The following is a 6,316-nucleotide window of genomic DNA, read 5'->3' on the forward strand; positions in this document are numbered from 1 at the left end:
TTGTCCCCAAACTTTATATATTTACAAAAAATAATCTGCTTGAATATGCCCATGAAAAATGTACAAAAATATGAGCTTCAGTAACAAAGAAATTAATAGTATAAATACAAGCAATATTTTTTATAGTTTTGAATGGTGGTATCATGGACATTAAACCATCCCTTTAAATATCATTCTTGATTATAGAGTTCTTTCCTTCCTTTTAGCAATAAAATCTTGGTGTGAATCCAATATTATTAGTAGCGATGAATTTTATTACACCCACCTCTCCAACTCAATATTATGTAGAATAAACAATTCATATGGAAACAGTATGAGTATAAAGATGCAATCATCAAGTGTTTGGTTTGGCTGTTGGTTTTATCAGTAAGTAATAAGATAACATGTGCAGAGGTCAGCACACTGAAATGTATTTGTGAAACATTGGAAGGTAAACATTTCTAATTTCGGTGGAGCAAGGATTCCCTTTTCGTGTTGTTTGCTCTGATATTCAGTGAACTTTTCACTACTACTTTGGGTTCCTATATTTATGCTATTAATCACTGTGCACATAGTGAAACCTGATTACATTGTCACACCAATACAAAGGGGTGCTGTAAGAGTGACGTATTACATCTATAATGCATGGTTTAAAAGGGTTAAATTAATACTTTTAATATTTTATATACTATATTATAATATACAGTATATATACATACACACACACACACAAGGGTCCAAAAGTTCATTACCACAATCTACTTGTATTTCCGGATTTCGATAAAATATACAACGGCCACCATTTGTCATGGGTAAAAAATGTTTCCAAGTAATGATAGGGGGTAATGATCGCTCCTATTCAGGTGTAAATCAGCGGTTGAATCCCAGCTGTCATAGGCAGCTTTAGGAAAAAAGTTGGGGACCAGCCCTAACCCTCCCTTGCTGCACCATGACATGCAGTGTTAACCCCTTAGGGGTTAAAAATTGTGGCCACAGCTCTCTATAGAGCATCAGCATTGAAATAGTTAAAAAAACACCATATTTAACAACACTGATATCAAAGTTAAAGATGCTACCAGCATATTAAAAAATAAATGTAAAACATTTTTACAATATATACCGTATTGGCTCGGATATAGGCCGCACTTCCCCCCCCCCCCCCCACTTTAAGTCTTTAAAGTGGGGGTGCGGCCTATATTCGGGGTCTAGCGCCCGACGCCCGGGACATGCAGTCCCGGGCGCCGGGCAGGCAGCGGGGTTAGGATACAGATCCCCCGCAGCGGTGCAGGGGACTTGCATCCTACTCCCCGATACGCTCAGACAGCCTCCCCTGCCAGCACTTCCCACGGGGGGGGGTGCCGGCACGGGAGGTTGTCTAAGCGCATCGTGCGGTTGTCTAACCGCACGATGCGTTTTACCTCTGGCCCCCCGCCTGACTTACCGGAGCAGACTCCCGGGTGTCTTGCGGGGCCGGCGGGGGACATCTACGCAATACGCGTATACAACTTCCGGTGCCGGCACATCCGGCACCAGAAGTTGTATACGCGTATTGCGTAGATGTCCCCCGCCGGCCTCGCAAGACACCCGGGAGTCAGCTCCGGTAAGTCGGGGGGCAGAGGAGGACAGTGGCAGCATATCTCGGGGGGCAGAGGAGGACAGTGGCAGCATATCTCGGGGAGGGAGGAGGACAGTGGCAGCATATCTCGGGGGGGGGGACGGACAGTGGTAGCATATCTCGGGGAGGGAGGACAGTGACAGCATATCTCGGGGGGGGCAGAGTGGCAGCATGTTTTTTTGGTGCTTTTTTAAAGAAAAAAACTTTCTTTAAAAAAGCACCAAACTTTTAGGGTGCGGCCTATATACGGGGGCGGCCTATATCCGAGCCAATACGGTATATTAAATTTTTTATGTTTCTTCCTAATAAAATGTGATCACTGACTAATGGACCTCTAGGTCACTAATCATTAATCAGTCCACTGATCAGTAACCAGTGACCTAATCTGATCATTATCAATGTCACTACCACCACACACTAATTTTAACGTAAGCCTAACATCTTCCTGTTAAATGTGTGGTTGTGGCAGGTCCATTTAGGAAGATAACTGGGGTGTATTTGAGGTCCTCGGCCAATGTGCTCTTACGTACAGTTTATGGGCATTATTTTAATGTTTAGGGGTAGTTTTACCATCAATTGCCCCCCCCCTTGCAGCCTGTAGTCACGCCTATGGTAGTATATATATGTGCTCAGTAGTAGTGTGAGATTATTTTTGTGTGTTTCCTATTTTGTTACAGGTAGCCCACAACATTCATTCCAAAACATGCCTGAGGTCAAAAGGTAGAGGGAAAAAAATAACTGTGTTCAAGTTAGATTTGTGGTTGCAGTAGACCACCTAGAAAAAAGTGTGTTGCCTCTGAAATCAAGGACTGTGCTTTTTGGGAATATATATATATATATATATATATATATATATATATATACCGTATTTGCAAATGCTTTGAAAAATACCCCTCGTCTCATAACCGCCCCACTTACCGGTACTTCTGAGTCCCCGGTGTGTAGCTGGGGCAGCGTGTAGATGTCTACGCGATTCGCGTAGACAACTTCCGCTGCAGCAGGAAGGAGGCATGGCTAGCAGCGGGGGTTGTCTGCGTCCATCGCGCAGACCTTCCCTGGCTGTCAGAGATCAGAGTTCCCCGCACCGGTGCCGGGAACTCTGATCTATGACAGTCGGGGAAGGTCTGCTAGCCACGCCTCCTTCTGGCTGCAGCGTAAGTGCGTGGGATCTACACGCTGCCCCGGCTACATGACAGGGAAGTCAGAAGCACCGGTAAGTTTGGAGGAGGGGGGAGTGTTAAATGGGGGGCATAAGGCATTTCTGGAGGCAGAGTGCTCTGTGAAATGCCTTTTAACCCCCTTAATGTCACTCTGCCTCCAGAAATGCCTTTTTAACCCTCTATATGCCACTCTGCCTCCTGAATGCCTTAAACCTCCCTATATGCCACTCTTCCCCATAATATGCCTTTTAACCCTCTAAATGCCAGAGTGGCATATAGAGGTATAAGGCATTTCTGGAGGCAGAGTGGCACATAGGTGGTCAAAAGGCATATCATGGGGCACAGTGGCAATTAGAGGGTTAAAAGGCATATCATGGGGCACAGTGGCATTTAGAGGGTTAAAAGGCATATCATGGGGCACAGTGGCATATAGGGGGTGTAAGGCATTTCTGGGGCAGATGTGCATAACTGGGGGGCAGGTTGGAAAATAGAAGGAAATAAAACCAAAATATTTTTCTCAATCATAGCTTTTATTAAAAAAAAAATAGTTTAGATGAATTAACATTTACTGGTAAAACTTTTTTCCTATAGGGTCGTCTTATATTCAGGCTTTTTTCTTTTTTTCCTGAATTAATATTCAGATTTGGGGCGTCGTCTTATAATCAGGGTCGTCTTATAATCGAGTAAATATGGTATTTATATAATGTTATCATATCGCTTCTGAGATGCCGTTTTTCTAGCGTATATAATTTTAACTTTTTTAGTCTCTCTTCATAACTAGTATCTCCCAATTCCCTTAATAATTTTGTATCCCTCCTTTGCACTTTTTTAAATTCCATAATGTCTTTTATAAGGACCGGTGCCCAGAATTGTACCACGTATTCAAGGTGAGGTCTTACCACTGACCTGTAAAGAGGCATAATATCCTCTTTTTATGCATGCCAAAACCTTATTGGCCCTTGCAGTTGCTTGCTGGCATTGTCAAGTCTGTTGTCTACGATTATTCCTAAGTCCTTCCCATTGGTAGTTTTCCCCAAGGATATTCCATTTAAAGAATAGGTTGCATTTTTATTATTTTTACCATAATGTATAACTTTGCATTTCTCTATATTGAACCTCATCTGCCACTTGCATGCCGAGTCCCCAACTCTGAATATAATATAATATAATATCAAAAACAAGGTCCAGAATGCTAGTGTAGGTATATACAGATGAAAAGGAAGAAATAATAATAAATATATACCGGGTATATACTGGGTATAAGTGGTATAATCCTAAATAGAGGTTGATGGCTTTAATAGTGCCTGTGCCTCCTCTATAAGGCTAACCAATAACCCTTTTAGATTAACCCTGGAGGCAAGCCCTCTCGTCTGCAAGAATGTGCTATGATGGAGTGTCAAAAGTATGGAAAAATTTAATAATAAGAGTATCCACGATTTGAGGACTCAAAGGAAGGAATCTTGTCTGATTTATTGATGTGGGACAAGCCCTACTAATCAGAGTAAACAGTTCCTTAATAAAAATGATTCTAAGATCAAGTGTGGAATATAGGGTTAATCCTGATAGTAGCTTAACCCCTTCAAGACCGGGATTTACCTGGTACTTCCGGGTCAAAGGTCACGGGCAGACCGGGACGTACCAGGTACATCATCGATGATGCGCAATCCCAGCATCGCTATGGACGCTGAGATCGCGAGGGGCGGCTGCTACTGACCGCTGGGTGTCCCCAGCAATCTGTAGCAGCCACTCCCCCTCAATTCCGTGCACGTGATTGATTTGCAGCGAATCACGAGCACGGAATTTAAATATTTTTTCAAAAACTGCGGTCTTCAAGAGTAGTAGTGCTGGTAAGAACTACGCAACATTTTGCTGGAGGTAACAGCTTTTCAAATATACACCAACTCTGTCTAAATCTTCCTGCAAAGAAGAAACATCCAGATTAGTCTGAATTACCCTGCCTAATTTTGTGTGTCATCAGCAAAAACTATAAAATGGCTCTCAATGCAGCTTGGGAGATCATTTATAAATAAATTAAAAAAAAGAGGCCCGAGGACAGACCCCAGACTCCACTTAATACCTGCGTACAGTCTGAGAAACATGTGATGGAATGATATACTGCTGGGGGTAGCCACAGAAGTCTTTACAAAGTCAGGGCCCATAGTCAATAGGGAGGAGGCTGGCTGTCAGGCCTCTCCAGTGGCCCCAGTGATGGAGGGTTCCGTCACATTTCTCCCCCTTCAGAATGGGACTGACCCAGGAGGAGAACCCAAACGGGTTGACTCCGTAGTCAGTCAGTTCATTTGGCCCATCAATGCCCTCCCAAAACTGCTGCTTCTGCTGCCACTGGGGAGATGGGCCAGCTACGTCATCTCCCGGGTACTCACTCACCCACTGGGGAGTGATGCCACCTGCATCCCCTCCCTGGTGTCACTGAGTAGATGGGTCCACGGTGCCATCTTGTGGGCCCTCTGTCAGCCGCTGGGGACGGGGGACAATATCCTCAGCTCCCTGAAGTGGGATCTGCCGCTGGGCAGGGGGGACAGGTTCCTCTGCTCCTGGACTCAGGAGCTGCTGCTGGGGAGAATGGCCGGCTGCGCCATCTCCCGTGCACTCACTCAGCCGCTGGGGAGTGATGCCGTCTGCATCCCCTCCCTGATGTTCCTGCTGCCGCCCGGGAGATGGGCCGGCTACGCCATCTCTCGGGCACTCACCCACCCACTGGGGAACCCCTCCCTAGTACTCCTGCTGCTGCTGGGGAGCGAGGCCGGATTCCTTTGCTCCCAGACTTGTAAACTGCCGCTGGGGAGATAGGTCTACTGCGCCATCTCCCAGACCCTCACTCAGCCGATGGGGAGTGCTGACTTCTGCAACCCCTCCCTGGTGCTCCAGCTGCTGCTGGGGAGATGGGTCGGCTGCCAGCGCGGTCACCCGAAAGGTCATCGGAGGACAGAATATCCCCTGCAGGGTCTGTCTAGACTGGAATATCTGATTGCTCCAATGAGGCTCTGATCACAGACACTGTGATCCCCATGTAAAAAAATCTAAACATAAGTGTTGGTGAAAAAAAGCTCAGGAAATAATTTCTGCAGCCACTTTTGACAGTGATTGGTGGCCAAATAGCTGCATGAAGAGTGCCCAAGTACCCTTGATATAATTCTTTACAGAAATATATACTTTTGTGGGTATTTTTGGTTTACTTATTGAAAATTTGAGTTGCAATCCCATCACACCTAATGTAAAAATTCTACGGCTTTGTAATGTACACCTTATAGTATGTGTTAATGGTAATCATACTGCAAAAGTTTCCAAACAGATTTAAACATGTTTTAGCTTAGTTTAGTTATTTTTAAATTAATACAATCAAACACTTCTTTTTATCTGACAAAAATATAATAAGTAATAATTATGAGACAGACATACACTGGTCACAGAAGCACAATATATTCTCAATGCATATAGGAAGTGCCTATAGAGCAACCCATTTGAGGTAATCTTGTGGGAAGTGAAATATATTCTCCTAATTTGTATCTAACTTTACCAGCTGTTTCTCTTTTTAAATTAT

This window comes from Sceloporus occidentalis, unplaced genomic scaffold (assembly GCF_023333645.1).
Source record: "Sceloporus occidentalis isolate IW3139 unplaced genomic scaffold, rSceOcc1.0.p SCAF_102, whole genome shotgun sequence".
Taxonomy (NCBI): Eukaryota; Metazoa; Chordata; class Lepidosauria; order Squamata; family Phrynosomatidae; genus Sceloporus; species Sceloporus occidentalis.